Raw genomic sequence first — 18,345 nt, forward strand, 5'->3', positions numbered from 1 at the left:
CCACAGCTCAGCAGGCTGGCGATAAGCTATCTGGCTTGCAATGTCGCAAGTGTCTCTTCCGAACATGTTTTCAGTGCTGCTGGTTCCATTGTAACATTGAGAAGGACCAGTCTATCTCCAAAAAACGTGGAGAGGTTAACAATGATCAAAATGAATCAGCACTTCATACCACCGAATTACACAATACATGAATCAACGGAGGAAGATGAGGACAGCGGCTCAGGTGACGGAAGTATTGTGTCAGATGATTACCTACTACTGGCTGAACCCCCAGAGTTTGAGGACGAGCTATACTTCCCTGACAATTAGGCTCGCACTTACTGTCTTCCTCCCTTTTTTCCCCCTTTGTTTATGTGTCTGTCGTTCCGGTTATAAACTTGTGAATCACAGCAAATCCATTACCACCGTCTTCTAATTTAATATACAAGTTTCAGGTGTCTGCTATTTGACAGTACAGTCCTCCGAATCCAGCTCCTCCGCTCCATCATACTGAATCTCCTGCTCAATTCCATTTCCCTCATGAATGATGATTGGATGATGGTAACAACAAATTCAAACTTTCCTAGTCCTTCCAAAAGAAGTGGACCATGAATCAGATGACTACTATAGCTATCCTCCTTTCAGAGCCGAGAGAGACTGGCCATTAACTGAAAATAAGATGGAACAGGTAATGATTGATGCCATGCATTGGACGCAGAGTCGCAGACTGAATGATTTAGATTTTGTTGTGTTTGTTGTTCCTGAATTTATGTAATTGTGCACTGCCACTAATCAACTTTCTACAGAACACACTAATTTCCCCCTTCTTGCAAATAAGTAATTGGTACTTCTCCTGCAGCTTGGTGACCCATTGCTTTTAATTCAATACAGGAAGGGGACTCACTCAATCTGCGCAATGAGTATGATTGACACAACAGCACCGTCCATCATGATGATGGCGAAATAGACGGCCCGTTAACTTAAGATGAGAAGGAACAGGTAATGATTGATGCCATGCATTGGATGCAGAGTCGCAGACTGAATGATTTCGATTTTGTTGTGTTTGTTGTTCCTGAATTTATGTAATTGTGCACTGCCACTAATCAACTTTCTACAGAACACACTAATTTCCGCCTTCTTGCAAATAAGAAATTGGTACTTCTCCTGCAGCTTGGTGACCCATTGCTTTTAATTCAATACAGGAAGGGGACTCACTCAATCTGCGCAATGAGTATGATTGACACAACAGCACCGTCCATCATGATGATGGCAAAATAGACGGCCCGTTAACTTAAGATGAGAAGGAACAGGTAATGATGACAATTAATGGCATGCATTGGACACCTGACTCTAAGCTATTGGTGTTTGTGTTTGCGTTGTTTGTTTGTTGTGCACAAAGTGATATCAAAGTGTACTAGTAATCTATCTTTCTGTACACAATAAAGAATGACTCAAGTCAGTAATATTTATATTTCTACTCTTGTTGTGTCATAAAAATGTTACTTATACTGCAGGCCGATCTTCACAGTCAGTCAGTAAAAGTATCAGAGATGATGATGATTAAGTCAGGACTCAGGAGGACGTTTCATCATGAGTGTCATAAAACGGAAAAGCCAAAAGGTAAACACTTCAAAAACAACAACCACAGCAGACCCAAATGTCTGTGTAGAAGTTGAATAGAGTCTAGCGGTGGGATGACTGCAGTGCATTAATTTTACTAACTTAAACTGTAAAATGCTATGTTTGGAATGGATAATGTGCTTTGCGTTTGTCCAACTCTTTGAGAGAAAAAAAAAGAATTTTAAGTGTTAACGTAGGATGTGCTAATGCTAAGCACTGTGGGCCTGCTCTCTCCTGTTACTGTTGAAGGTCAATGCTGGAAACAGACTAGAGTAGAGATGATGCATAGATGCCACCTCGGAAAGTGTTCTTGTTGCTCTACACCATCACTTGTGCATTTGTTTTAACTTTCTTTTTCAATATCCCCTTTGGTTTTCAATCTACAATTACAGGCCGGGCCTTGCCCGAAACTTTGTAAAACATTACAATGCATATTAATTACCTTACCAATCAATCACCTTTTTTTTTCCAGCCGGGCAGTGGCGAGTGGCGAGGCGACACACCCAAGATTGATGGACGAGAGGAGCAAGAGGAATGCCGAGATGCAAAAATCCAATCCACATTTTTGACCAGGATAAGACAGTAACACTATCCACTTTCATCTTCTTTTAAATAATTTGATTAATATCTTGTATACAATCTTTACAACAGTGTGTTCTTGGAGTTGTTATTATCTATCATCATTAGGTTTGCTCTGTGTTTACGATTCTTCCCTACCAATATTTAAAATTTCTATTTGCTATCTGTTAAAGTATTAAGGCCGGAACAACAGAACAAGAACTAGAAGTGTATGTAATACGGGTCTCTCATCATCATGCATGCATTGCCTTTTACTCCCTTAACATATGGATATGGTAGTCTTCAATGATTGTCGTTTGTTTGCCTATGTATGCATACTGTTTTTCTATGTCAAACCTTTCCCAAAAACCCCCTTCCCATCCATTCAACAAACCCTAACCCTCTTCCCCCGGGCTGTGTGACTTATTGTCGAGGTGTAACTAAATTAAATGTACACCAATACTTAATCACACACTTGCTGGGGCGGATGTGGTGAAAGCAACATTACTTCAATTTCAAGGCAGAGCGATGATCTTCTTCTGCTTGGCCAACCATGAGTAGGATAGTTCAGAGGTTATTTTTTTTAACAAAGGAACATATACCTCAGCATGAATTGCCGGCATTGATTGGATTTGTTTCTTGTCATTCCTCATATACAGCACTAACTGTTAGGCTGTAGGCCTAGTCAAGTGACTCGACACAACTATAGTTTGTAACTCTGTCTAGTAGGCTATCCTCCTAACCACCATTCTGTTTTTTTGTCAAATATTTTAGCATATTATTGTTGCTCGGTAAGTTCTGTACTGTACTTCATTCAACTACTCCTGACAGTCTCTCAAAGGCGATTGACTGTCTCCTTCTCTTTTTTTGCAAATGCTGCCGCCCTGCCAGTGTCTACTACTACTACTATGCTACTACCACCACCACCACCCCAATCATGGCATATATGAAAAACGAAACCATCTTCACCATGCAGCCAGTGCTGTGCCACAGTTGGACATAAACATCAAGCACCGATAAGAGACAAGTTTGGGGGAGGCAGAATTAATAATGGACATGTTGTCAACGATTTCATTTTCACACACCAGTACAAAGAATGCATAGACTAGAGGACAGACTGAAAGTACTAGAAGGACCAGTCAATGAGTGAGGTGTGTCGCATCTATCTGTGTCTTATACAGTCAGCCAATTATTGAAATCAAACACAGGCTATGGGCGGCCATGAACCAGCAAGGAAACAGTGTGATGTAAAACAGTTACCCCACCTACAAAACATTAACAACATTGCATGTGACATAGAAAAATATATTTAATTTACCCTAACAAATAAACTAAACCCACAAAAGCTGACCCACTCCCCTCCCTAACCCCAACCAATGTCCATAGAAGTCCGTAACGCCCAAACAAGTTCCCACCCACCCACCCAAACAAGAATTAAAAAAGGGGCAGAACAGGATGACAGGGACTAAGTGGTGGGGCGGGACTCCAGGAGGACACGCATCTGGCGCATCTCGCCCTCTAAACGGGCGACGCGGCGTCTAAGGGTGCGGCAGTTGCAGCCACAGTGGGGGCGGCACCGGAGATGGAACGGTGGCGGCAGGCAGCCGCCAGACGGTGGCGCCGTACCGCTGGAGGGCGGTGGCTGGGGCCCGGGCCACGGGAAGAGGCTTCAACAATTGCAGCCGCAGTCTCCTCCTCCTTCTCGGCTAAGACCACCAGCCGCCGGTATTCTTGCTGGATTGCCTCCAGCTTCCGCGCCGTGCCTTGGCGGCCAACTCCTTGCGGTTTAGGTTAGGAGTAGCTGTGTATCAAAAAGAAAAAAACAAGACAATTGTAAAATATACTCTTAGAAAAACAGTAAGACAAGTTAATTATTTATACACATAGTGGCATGGTAGAGTAGCACTATAAAGTACAGTAGTACATAACATATTAAATCTCGCCCGTCCTTCTTACTTGCACCCGTCTTTCACTTTTTAGTGCACCAGGTGCTCTTCTCCATAAAACTTTCAAAGCGGAGTTGAAATCAGATAGATGAGGCCATTGGTTACTCAATACTCCCGCTCCTATGCAAATTAAAGGGATTCTAGTCTTCTAGTTCACTCTTCAAACGTCCCCAACAACTCATACTTACTTGCGACATCGGATGGCGGGCGGACTTTATCTGCCCGCCATCCTCACGCTAAAAAGGGTGGGGGTCCCGTGGGGTCAATTAATTAGGATGATGCGCCCGGCACAGTGGCGGGCGCATCCTGTTTTTTTTACATTATGGTTGGTGGTGCCGAAAGCAATGCTAAAAATACATGTTGTGCTGCTTTTCCAAGCACAACATGATGGGCCCCGCACGGAGCCTGTCACGTTTTGCTTTGAAAGGCATAGGGGTACCATAGCATAGGTAGGTACCCTCCATGGGGGCCCCCAAGCATACACTGCAATGTCTGCATTGCCGTCCGCCACGCAAATGCATTCCAAAATGCAGATTATATGGCTGGCGGTGTGTTCAGAGAGACACCACCGCCATAATGAACCCATTTCCGCCTGGTCGACATATGGGGGGTCTGACTCTTTTCTACAGGGATGGCGGGAGGTTTGTCCCTGTGGTGTCGGCACTGAATACCGCTGGCCCAGCGGGGCAATACGCCCGCCATCCCTCAACAGTACAGTATACATATACATACAGTACACCCTTGCAGTGAGTGTACAGTCAAGTTCAACAATAGTTAAGGATTATGAATCTAACTTACCACCGCCTGCCACTGGTGCTGCCACTCCCCCTACCGCTCCGTTGCTATCTGCAGCAACTGCCGCATCCTCGCCCTCCGCGTCGCCTTCGCTGGCCCCGGCAATGGTGGTCGGTAGTGCGCCTAGAAAACATTACACATTTATTAGGCGTCATACACACCTCCCCCCTATTGATCAGTAGCAAGGTTGAAAAATGTGTTAATACTAACATACATCACTAGCACAAATCGGGTAGTAGTAGAGTAGACACTAATAGTTATATATGATCATTGTAGCCTTTGCTTAATTAGCCCTAGCCATGCTACCATTTTACCTTTGTGTCTTTTATTTTTGCACATGTGACGTTACCTTTACCTTGCAGCTTAAGACACCTTTGAGCCCACATGACCTGCCTCACACTGCTACTGTCTAGTCTACGCGCTGCGTACAAGCGGTCAACAAACATTAACAAGCCACTTTTTTAGGAAGTACTGGTGTACTACTGTTACTGTTAGTCCATATTGCTTATCCATAAATGCTACACTTTTTGGCACGGCTGAGAAATGCTTGCAAGTTGCAATATACTAACGCACACCATTTCATTTTTCGCATTACAGACGCGAGATTCCCTTCTACGAACCAGAGCTTCTGAATGATGCAACAACTACCAGTACTAGGTTCTTCTAAGGTGAGGGGTCCCTTCACTCACATCTTCATTTATGAATTTATATAAACTAAATTGCTATGGGATGGTGGTGCTGCCTTCCACCACTGTTCAGTTATCATGATTTAATTCCCAATTGTATAAGTGTAACAATGTATATTGTTTTAATGTTATTGATTTTCCGGTTGGTGCTGCATTTATAAGAAAACAGTGTACAGACCTTCTCAAATTGAAATAAACATTTTGAACTTACATAGACTTGGTGGTATTTGGTGTGGCCTAACCTACGCGAGTGAGCAAATTAAAGTAAGGGTGTGCATGTGAATTACTTCCACGACTGAGAGGTTGGGTGTGTTATGTTCTGGGTTGTCTACTTGTTGGGTATCTTAGGGGGAGGGTTCCGAGACCTAATAGTTATGACAAGACAGTACTATAGTCAAGCAGTGGAATTGTGGTGGGTGCGGAATTTCTTATTGAGGTGTGCAAGGAAGGTCCAACATACCATCACCAACATCCTATTTTCTGGTGCAAATGTCTGTGTATGTGCAAGATCCCTACAACAGTAGTATGTCCTATAGGGTATCATATCAAAATAGTAATAAATCTGGTAGGGCTGTTGCTGTGAATTTTCAAAGCCTCAAGATCTATAAGAGTAAAAGAAGTACAAGACAACGACCCAACGGATTGGACTCAATGGCTCGAGCTACTGGTGAATATGAGTTTTATATTACAACCTTTCACAAAGAGTGGCACTGGCCAACTGGGCAAGACTAGCTACTACAGTACAGACAGACTGATAGTATGTAGTAGTAGTAGTACTCAGAGTCATCATAGCGGAGGCATGGATAAGATTTTTGAAACCGTACAGATCAAAGGATAATTGGTGGTAAAAAAATAGCATTTGGAAACAAACAATAGTTCGGGAAAAATATGGGGCAGTACAAGTTATGGAATAAGAAATATTATTAAAAACAAGAAGACTTACTGGGGCCAGCAGAGGAGCCCTCAGCGGTGTCCTCCTGGTGGTGTTCTGTGTGTCCCGCCGACTGCCCAGTCCCTGTCGGTCTGCCCCTGGGGGCTGATGAACAGGAAAGATATAAGAAAGAGACAAACATTGATGGATGGTGTCAAACAAATACAATATTTTTCAACAACGGTCAAAAAACACTTATGTAAACAACAATTGCAATAACTAAATTAACCGATCTCATCTGGTCAACAAGTAATATCGGGGGATTCGCAGTTCGACTACTTAAGTTACTATTTATCAACAGTAATCCAGTCTTCCATTCTGATTCCAGAATACCAAGTTACAACTAAGCCTAAGTACAGCGTACCACCCAACCTAGCCCACCTATTCCAGGCATGCCAATTGTACAATAAGTATGCATTTCCACTGTATTCCTCAACAATGCATATGGTCAAATCATGGAGGACACATGAACATGACTACATGTTTTGTATACACCAAATTTGGGTTTGATTGATTGATGCTGATCTGCTAGTGCTAAGTAACTGCTAAGCCTACCACCACTCATTGAACAAACTAGAAAAGGCTCTAATAAAGACAGCCGTACTACCAGCACGTCACCTAACTGAGTGAGGGGGCATCACGCATACCACTAACAAATTAGAAGCTCATACAAAGTACCTAAACCGAAGTATCAATCCGCCCCTATCTATTAGTGACAGGACAAAGTAAGGAGTGGACTAGAGTCACTGTAGCATTACGTAACCTAATTTCTCTAAAATAAACTCGTAAAGAATCACGCTAAGCAAGCGCAAGCGCAAACGCAAAGCTGCAAACAAGTAAGATTAGTAGTAGCGCAGAAGAGCACCTGTGTCAAAAAAATCACAGACTTTTAAACGTAATTAACCTGGAATGTAAGCAGCAACATTCTAGCTGGTTGGAAGAAAAAAAAGATATTCGCAATATATAACACAGAGCAGAAGAACAGACACAAAGTAGTAATAATTAAATAGGTACTCACCAAGCCCCGGGACCTCCACTCCCAGCAGGTCCAGCAGGTCCTGCTCATGGTCCAAGATGTCGGACAACCGGTGCGTCAGCCGTGCCTGGGTGCGCCGAACACCAGAGAAGCGTGACACTGCCCGGCGCACCTTCCCCCACTGCTGCCAACGCTCCCGGAGGCCGTACCCGGACCCAGGCCTGCCACCTGCTGCCAGGGTTGAGGGGAGGTGGCGCTGCACAAAGAAAATTAGTGCAGCCAACTCCACCTCCCCAAGTAAGGCCCGTGCCTGCACCCCTTGTGGGCGCCACCTTCCGCAAGGTAGGCGGTCGCGGCTCTGGCTGCGCCGGCGAACAGCCCTACCCTTGGACATGGTTCTGGGGACGGGGGAGGAAAGAAAAGGTAAAATAAATAAAGGAGTAAAGGAAAGAAATAGCAGGCAATAGAAAGAGAAATAGTAGCTAAAAAACAAAAAAAAAGTAGACAAAAACCAAAAATATAGAGGCAGGAAAATAGTTAGAGAAATAATAAGTAATAAAGATCCAAAAAAAGTGGCTATAAACAAAGGATTGAAAAGATTTTGGGAGGATTCAAAATCAGGCCCCAGAACCATGCAATAGAGTGAAAAACAAGATGGCCGCGCCCATTGCGACCAGGTGCGCAAGTTTGCGCGATATTTTCTCCCGAGCAAGCAAAAAGCAACGCGATCAAGTAAAAGCGGTCGCGAACAGGAAATATCAACCGCGAACGGGCGCGAACATGCATTGCATGACCCGGAACAGGAAGTAAGCATCGCGAGAGGGTGGGACAAGTGAAAGCAAGATGGCCGCGCCCGTGAGCAACCGCATGGGTAAGTTGGCGACCCGCGATCACGCAAAAAATACCGCGAACAAGCGGGAAAAAAGCTTCTGCGTCTTCACGATATTTCCAGCGTGTTTGCGGAGACTTTTAGCATTTTCGCGATAGTTTGCGAAAGTTAATTTCGCAAATTCCGGCCACCCCTAACTGACACCCACCAGGCATCTTCACATCACAATGTTATCCATTCACATTCGAAAATACACTCTGGGGTATATTCACAAGAACATGTGATAACTACCGCAAGAGTAGCGTAACGCAACTTTCAATATCGCAGCCTACCGCGGGAAAATATAATCCTGTGTCAACGTGGAATTCACAACAAGGCGGCATCATGCGATAGTCACAAGATAACGCGCCAAATCTCCACGTGAAAATCAACGCCACGCTGCATAAATATGATACACGAACGCAAAAAAATCTGGCGAAGAGGCCAACCGCGGTACAAAAAGTAGCGAAAACCAGCCACAGGACAGCAAATCCCACGAGTCTGGCGGACCAATGCACCATAATAACCACAGAAAAAATACGCCAAAAACAATCCAAAGTGCGTAGCAACATGGATGCACCCTGACACAGCGCAGGGGCCAACACGAACCCCACAACCCCCACAGACTACCAGCAAGGAACAACGGGGTCGGGGAAGGGCAAGGAGAAGAGGGAGAGGAAGACGGGGTGCAGTACACTACCAGCAACTGACCCACTAGCAGACCACCTGGATTGCAGTCGGAGTGCCGAGGAGGCCAATCCAGAAGGCCAATAGGCGCTGGCATGACGTGACTACCTAAACCAGGCACAAACCTGCTGCCAACAGGAAGGCAGCAACGGCGACAGGAGGTGGCATTTCAGCGCCACCGGAGGAGCTGAAGGAAACCCAGGCCACAGTCATCAGTGTGGAGATGGTGCAAGGAGTAGGGTGTATGGACACAGCTCAAGAGGACCTGACACAACATCAACCGGGAGTGCAACGAAGAGGGACTGGGGGGACGGGGAGTGGGCACAATGGCATACATGCACAACGAGGTGTAGCACACTGCACACTCACAATCACCCAGGTCCATGGGCCCCATCCCTTTGGCACACTGCAGCACACACACATAGCATGAACAGCACACCCACATTGACGACAATGAGGAACAACGCGCATAGCCAACACTGCAGAACAGAGGACACAACTGGCTCCGCACATGCACAGAAACATGTCTACTACATCTGACAGAACTGGAAACTGTGAAATGGAAATGTACGCGTACAACCTCACATCCATCATGTAGACCAAATGTACACTCTCCCGCAGAACAATCCAGCACCCCCCAAACAGTCACAATGTACATTGCCATACAGTCTGTATGCAAACCTGCACAATGCGCCAACATATATGTCAACACAAAGTCAATACTCACCTCTCCTTCATATCGCAGAGGGGCACACAACACCTTCAGCAGAGCACAGAATACAACATATCAGTGATGCCGGAGAAGACCACCACACCGTTGACACCGACGCCCTACAACAGCACATGGAGATCCCACACAACCCCCCACCAGGACCCGGACAGCCAAGCTACTCAGAGGAGAACACAGAGCCTGCAACAGACCACACAGCAGGAAGCACCCGCAAGTACAGCTGGCTCATGACACTTGACCCACACACACATTGCACCCCAATGCCATGTTCCTGCACGCCAAAAGGAGGTGGCCAACAGGTGTGGGTGGGGGCCGAACCCATGGAATGCGAACCAGGACATATACGTAGGTGTCTATCACCCTTCAGGGGCCACCAACACCCCACTAAGGAGACCCACACTGCCATAGAGACACATGCAGATGCACATTCACAGTACAGAACCACGGGCAGGGGCGCTCAAATAGCAGTCACCCACCCATGTTGGCTCTGTGTACGATGGACCTGGCACCTCCCCTTACAAATTGAGTGGGTGACGACAAAGCTACATGTCCAAGCTCCGACCCGCTGCCTGGGGTGACAGGTCTGCATCAGATGTACATAGCACAATGTAATGGTGTGGGGCTAAGGGCCCTCATGCATACAACAAGACCACAGGGACACCCGCAGATATCATGTTGAACTGGCTAGGGGCACATGCATCCGGCCCCTTTATTGGCAGGGCCACATGTACAGTGACACCTGTGCTGGATGTGTGTGGGGTGAGTGTAAGCCATTCCGCACGGAATGTCTGGTGCTGGCAACCACTTGAACATTAGACACCAGTGCAATGGAAACAGAAAACACATGCATATTGAGTCAACTGCTGAGCAACATGGAGGGAGCTGGAGAAAGTCCAGAGGACAGCCAACATGCAAATAGAAGTGTCCATGAGTTGCAGTGCACTGGGGATGGGACACTAGAGATAAGCGCGCCCATGTGAAGAAAAAGAAAAAGTCTCGGATTGTGTCCCTCCGACAGATACCTGATGCATATGCAGTGGGGTGTGTCATACCTGCATCATCTACCCCATCAATGTCTCAGGCCCCCCCACGCTGTTTGAGGTGACATAGCTGCGCAACCTCTCCACAGCTCAAAACTCAATCAGTAATGGACAATGTCTTGCGGTGCACTGAGTCACTGGCACCTGGAGTGCTGAGCAGGGTATCAGGCTGATGATGGCATCCACGACAGTTCTGAGCAACTCTGTAAGTCTGTCAGGACCACCGTGTCGACTGTAGCAGATGGCTGTTGGAGGTGGTCCTATCGGTGGTGGTGTGTGCCTCCTGCGGTGATGCCATGTCCGGGCCAGTCAGGACTCGATTTGGTGTGTGAGCCCTGGTGGGACACTGTTGGGACCGGAGGCTGAGTACAGCGCAGGGCCACAGAGAAATGGTGTTGATGACCCCAAGGATTCAGGGGCCATCCAATATCTCAGAAGAAGGGGTCCCAGACAGAGTTAGTGGCCCCGGATGCACAGCGGCTGGCACAGGCACCCAGCCACGGGACAGTGACTTGCGGTGCAGTCAGATGGGCCATGCGACCTGAGCAGGTCACCATCAATATCCGAGGTGTATGTTGCGTAGGGTTTCAGGGGACAGTAGAAGGTGTCCTCCAGGGCATGACGCCAAAAGGTTTGATTTTAATAGGAAGCAGGAAATGGAGGAGTGGAATGAGACAACCTTGTTGCCACCACCAATTCGGTATCAGCTACATGAGGTTGAAAACTGCCCCCTAGTCCATAGACTCAGACACCACCAAAATTCGACCAGAGAGTGTCCATGATTGTCGGGGAACAGACTTAATGGCACCGGGGCTGAGAGGGGATGCTGTCTGCGATGATGCCGGTACGCTGATATGAACTCAGCCATTGCAAAATGAAGAGTCTGAGACCTACTGGACCGAAGTGTAGGCCGGAGGCAGCGTTCAGCATTGGCCCACAGCCACGTGTCGTTGGCTGGCGAGGCACAGAGTTAGTGACACAAGGGCAGTTGTCGGTAGTGTTCAATCACCTCCGTAACGATGATCTTGTTCCCTCCGGACTGCAAAACGTCATCCTCCTATGCCTCTCTGTGCGTGTGATGACATGTATTCTCCCTTTTCAATAACCGATGTTCAGTTCCAAATCTGTGACCCACTCATGCGCATCATAGGCCAAAGGCAGTAGGCTGCATAGGGCCACAGACACGTGTGGTTGTGATGCCATGCACAGACTTGTTGGCACCACATCGAAGTGAGTATAGTGACTTGTCCTATGCCTTAAATGGTGTTCACTGCCATGGTGTAATCAAGACTCAGTTCCAAATGTGTGACCTACCTAACCGTGGTGTAGGCCTAGGGCAGCGGTCAGCACGGGCCATTCACCAAGTGTTGCAGCATAGGTTGGATGGCCCCACCGGCCTGCGTAGTTCAGATTCAGTGGCACTATGTGTTTGGACACCTCTGTGTATGTGACCTGGATTTAGTCCAGACTGAGCCGCATCTTCCTCTTACTCCTCTCCGTGCGACCACTGGTGTGGAATCTGCCATTCGTTATTTGCGCCTAGGTGCTGGATGTGGGACCTACTGGTCTGCAGGGTAGACCTGGTCCCTCATCTACGTGTCGCCGGCTGGCGTTGAACAGGGTTAGTGGCACCACGTGTTGCTGGCTGGCATTGAACAGGGTTAGTGGCACCACGTGTCGCAGGTTGGTGTTGAACAGGGTTAGTGGCACCACGTGTCGCTGGCAGGCGTTGAACAGGGTTAGTGGCACCACGTGTTGCCGGCTGGCATTGAACAGGGTTAGTGGCACCACATGTCGCAAGAAGCCCATATGGAACTATGCCTCACTGATCAGGTGGGGCCTAGTGCTGTTTCTGCTGGCCCGGATTTGGAGTCACTGCCATTCATGACTCAGGACACAGTTTCACACATGGGATCTACTGGGCTGAGGAGTAGGCCTGAGGCAGCAGTAGAGTACATCAACGAAAAAGGACTAAAGAGGGCCCGTGTCGTGGAGGCCATGATGGTCTGAGGAGGCTGCCAAGGTCACAGGACTCAGGCATGGAGCTTGCACCGGAACTTGGTGGGCCCTCCTTGACACATGCCGGTGTCAGCAGGTGATCAGTGAGGCCTTGCTGTGCAGGGGCGGGCCTGACGGGTTCGTGGTCCAGCGTGCCGGGGTCTGGCAGGCGCACAGCATCACAGGCAACTCCGCTCTAGAGGACGGCATCGGCCTCATGGCGGGGTGAGAGGTGCCGCCCTAGCAGAGAAGTTGGGCTTGCCGGAGGAGGACCACGCCCAGGGCTACATGCTTCCTATTCACACCCCTACGCTGTCGTGCCATACACCAGGCCATCCCACTCCAGCCACGCTTAGGGGGGGCGTAACAGGCAAGATTTCCGCTTGGTCCCCCACCGGCTGTGGTGACATGGTTGCGTCCACTGTCCACTACACTCCATACACCAGAGGTGTATGTCACCATGGATATGGGTGTGTGCTGCATACTGGGGTCTGTCCAGCACATCTCCGCCACTCTTGGCATTTTGTACTTTCCCAATCATGGTACTACTGCATTCTTCACACATGCCTGTTTGCCACCTCTCCCCACATTCGGCTGTTGTGTGGCTGAGGTGCCATGCCGTTGACGGCTCATGTTCACGGCTTGACCAGGTAACCATTGTGAGGTGTTCTGTCGCGTCTGGTGGGAGGGCATGTTGTTGTGCATGTTGGGTGTGATTTTGTGATGTGATTTGCATGGTTGTGGAGTTGAGGTGAGTGGGGTGTTCATTTGGAACTTGTCAAGGGGCTGTGCATTTCCCTTGGTGCCATCCTGGGAACACTGGTTGCTGATGGACTGTCGGAGGATGGAGAAATCATGCACACTGGCTGTGTATTCGAAGACGACATTGTTGGAGGTTCCATGGTGTTCTGTTGTTGCCTGCACATTGGGGTGGGACGTTTGCTTTCTGTTGCGGTGTTTGTGTGCTGTGTCACCAAAGGGCACAGGTGGGACATGTGTGCTGTGGATTGCTGCCAACACGTGCATGCATCCTGCTATGGCATATGGTCCTTGCTTGGTCTCCAGTGTGACCTGTACATTGTGTTGGACGTATGGGGACTAGGGCACCAGGGAGATGGTGATGTCCAGGACAGGTGTGAGGGACTTGGATGTGGCTGGCAGTGAGACTCCTCCGACTCTGGCGGGTGTTGTTTGGGAGGTGCCAGAGGCCCACAGGTGCAGCCAAGCCAGCAGCTTGGTGTGGGGTGGGATGTTGGTTGTCTGCTGTGTTGGGGCTGTAGGCCTGTTGGGCGATGATGGTCAGGATGCAAGGGTGGACAGTGACATTGTCAGAGGTTGGGTCTGTGCGGCTGGTATGCTTCCTGGGGGTTCGCTGTCTTTGTCTGCTCTGCGTCTGTGGTGGTCCGGGAGGGCTGTTCCGGGTGTGGGTTGTGGTCCTGGGGTGGTGGCGGTGGGTGTTGTGGCCCTATTGGGTGTCCAGGCCACATGATGTGTGACTCCATGGCATCTGTTGCCCTTCCGATGTGGCCCCGGGCTGTGCTCCTTTTTGTTGTGCAGGCTGCCGTCTGACTTTACACCAGGTCAGAGCAGGTGTAGATTTCCTGGTGCTGACGCGCCTTATCGCCTGTTTTGTGTTTTTATCGCAGTTCTGTCTGGTCGTTGAGAATGTTGAGGTGTGATGTTGTCGCGGCTTTTGGCACGGGAAGGCTCACTCTGCATCTCATTAGCGATAGTTGCGGGGGCCTCTGTGGCGATATTTTTTGCAGCTGCTATCACTGGTAAACTGGTGCTGTGGGCTGTTAACTCCAGCTTGTGAATGGGATGATAACTTTATCGCAACTTTGGCTGCGATAAAGTGCAGTTGACTCGGCAATAGTTCCTTGTGAATATGCCCCTACGTTTCTTTCAGTGCCGAGGAGAGAAATTGACAATATGTGGAAATGAGGCATAATTGAAATATACACAAATTGCTTAAAAATCACAACAGACAATAATTGCTGGTAGTGGACTAGAGTTAAATCATGTTGAAGGGTAGGGAAAGGCAGGAAATGCTATTAGAAAGAGACCAGCATTATAAACATCAAATATGCATTTTTCATTTTTATAAAGAAATAGCTTAAGCATTTGATGTGGTGAACCTCTAATAGGATGGGGCTGAATAAGCATTTAAAAAGACTACATGAAGATGCGTGCCATGCTTCATATGAAACATTCTTCATCAACTCAATTTTTGACAAGAAAAGGCTAATTTGGCATATAGGTGAGTGAAACAGTGAGCCTACTCACCCCAACATAAGATAATAGTGCCTGAGAAGAATGTGAACTGCAAGGCACTGAAACGGGAAACTTGTAAGTGCTCAAACTAAGATAGCACCCTGGGACCAAAAACAGGAACAATCAATACTGCGCAGAAACCTGGGCTGGGCAGGCAAAGCCGACCCGATGGGTGCCCGGGGCAAATGCCGTCTGGTGTCGGGAAGCTCTTCCCTGCCCCTAATGTAAATTAAGGCCCATCAAGGTTCGCACAGGTTAGGGGGGGGGGTAAAGAGGGCCAGCAGACCACGAACAGTCACATTCACACCCCCTTGCATAGAAAATCCAGGCGGGCCACATGGATCCAGACTCACCATGATGCCAGTATTATTGGGAAGATGCAGCAGCTTTATTTTCTATGATATTGACGGGAGTACAAGGCTTGGCGCATTATGTGCTCTAAAGCCCGTGATTGGCCAAGGAACAGGTGGGGGGTAAGAGTGTTATTACGGCGAGTCAAATGCCAGGACCCAGGAAGAAAGGACTTGTGTGTATTATGTTAAACAAAAACGTTTCAAAAGAAAGTGGTACAATTCTGAATGGAGCCCTGAACAACCTTCATAAATATTTTATGTGATATGAATAAAAGGGCAAAAATAAATAACTTGGCCACTCCATGTGCGACCGGGAGGAATAAATGCGACAAAAGAGCAGAAAATGTGCATATGGTGACTAAGTGACTAATTGACTAGGTGACTAAAGGATATAAATAATACCCAAAAAACAAATAGAGATAAATAGAGATACATTTAGTCTGGGGCCCAGGAAGAGGTGCATCACTTGTTCTACCCTTGCACTGATCCACTGTATTGCAATAGACAGCAATGCGGGCGAGGGACAGGCAAGACGGTGTTGTGCAGCAGGGGTGCACAGAAGTGCATGGTACAAGAGTGGCGGGGAACTGGAGGCTGCAAGGGTTGAGAGAAGCATATAATGGCAAAGAGGGCAGGGGAAATGGAAGGGGGTCAAAGAAATAGAATCTGCATAAATGCGGATGGACACTAATCAAGCGGAATTATTCTGTGGTTGAGTGGTGCACCTCTGCTACGGATGGAAGTGATGCATCAGATGCATGTACCAATTAGGTGGCAGCAAAGAAGAGGGATGCTGGAGTTAACCTATGGTGAAAGCAGGTGGGATTGTAGTCCTTTTAGTGAATACAGCATGTCTTGCATGTCTGTCAGACTCGACCTTAGGGTGTATATGCTCTCACGCATAGTGGGGGGCAAGAGGAAGGGGGTAAAAGGAACGGTAAAAGGAACGGTTCGTTATATAATACTGGAGTATATGATCTTATGAACACCTAAGTAGAAAAATCTTTTAAACCCTTACCTCTCTAAAGGCACCATTTGTTATATATAAATTGAATACAATTAAGAGATAAAAACTAGTTGAGATCAGGAACCGGATTTAATTTTCTCCTTTATAGAAGCATTGGCAACAAAAATGGGTCTTTTTTTTGTAAACATATCAATGGCATGTTGAGGGAATTGTTTGGTGACTTCTGGGCAAGTAGGGGCACACCTAAAAGCAAGCACCATATCTGTGCATCCAATCTCCAAATCAACAAAAACATTACGAATGAAAGGCACAAGCTGAAAGCACTTCAAGTTAGCATTGTTATTTATTTTTAAAAGTGTGATCTAGGCTAATTATAAATGGCTGTAATTTACATTACAGAAGGGCACTTTGAAAACCAAACCTAAATCTAAATATGTTGGGAACTGAAGCAGGCCTTTCATAGCTGCTGTATTAATAATACAGTGATGCCAGTCCAGGGCTTGAGTTCTGCAGGAATATGATTTATAAAAGCACCATCTCTGTGCATCCTATCTCCATGTGGAAAGAAGCACTGCAAATGAAAGTAGTTACACAGGCAATGGACAGTGGGAGGAGGGAGAGTTGGGAACAAGCAAAGCTGTGGAGAGAGACAGACAGCAGCCACGTGCTCCATCTAAAAGTGGAATAAAGGGACTGGCAGGAAAGTAAAAATAAAAATACACACACAACAAGTCCGGAAAAGGCAGTCTAAAAGCCCCGTAAAAAGTGCCTCTGCACTGGACGAAACCTCTCCCACTCTGCCGAACGGATTAGCGTTCATCCTGTAGTATGATGGCCAGTATTCTAATTATTAATGCTTCCTTCCCTGTATGTTAGTGCTCCCAGAAGTGTTTGTATTTCTGTGCTTCCTGAGAAACGTAATGGGATGTGTACAAACACTTCAGATATTTCAGAATATGGTGAGATGCTTTTCTAGAGGGTTAACCCCCATCCTCAGAAACATGCAGCCAACAGACATGTAAAAAATGTGAATGTGTGTTACCATGGAGAGACCTTGGACAAACAAACAAGCATGATTGAAATGCCTGCTGCCCCGGGGAGTTTAGTTGAAGGGCGGAGGACAAACAAAAAGTTCAACAAAAGTGGACAAATAGGAGTACTTGGGCCCTGGGATACTGATAAGATGATAAGAAAAGCACATGAAGAACAGCAGGAAATGGCATGTGACAACCAATAGAAATGAAGGACTAAAAGCCCTACACGACACAAGCCCTGCATACCTCAACCACCACCTCGTATTCCACCCACCCACCAGGGACCTCTGCTCCACCAATCTGGCCCTGTCCGTCATCCCATGTATCCGCAAGATCACGGCCAGTGGAAGATACTTCTTCTACCTCGCAGCAAAGACCTAGAACACCCTGCCTCTCCATCTAAGGCAATCACTGTCACTGCTCCAATTCAGGAAGGACCTCAGGACCTGGCTCTTCAGCTGAACCCCAGTGCCTGCGACAGATCAGCAGTCTGCCCTACACCCCTCCCCCATGAGACCCTTACGGGGGAGTAGTTGTGCTTTACAAGTCTCTTGATTGATTGATTGATTGATTGATTGATTGATTGAGTGAAGGACAAGTGAGTAGCCAGCACACGAACAAATGAAAAGTAAGGGTGGGATGTAAACTCCTTTTACGATGTATATTAAATATATTAGCTTTCACAAGCACAGCGCAAGCGCTGTGCTGGCGAAACCTAAAAAGATGTACTTGTAATGTGCACAATGTTCACATATAATGGAAAGAGAATCCTATGCAACCTAATCAGATTGACGAGGGCATCAGATAGATGCTGAAGGGGCGTGGCTTGCAGTCTGACGGCGGCAGACGCGTGAGTATGTAGCTCCACGCCGGCCTGTTGATTTATCCACTTTTCCCGGCGCC

This window comes from Triturus cristatus, chromosome 3_2 (assembly GCF_964204655.1).
Source record: "Triturus cristatus chromosome 3_2, aTriCri1.1, whole genome shotgun sequence".
NCBI classification, from domain to species: domain Eukaryota; kingdom Metazoa; phylum Chordata; class Amphibia; order Caudata; family Salamandridae; genus Triturus; species Triturus cristatus.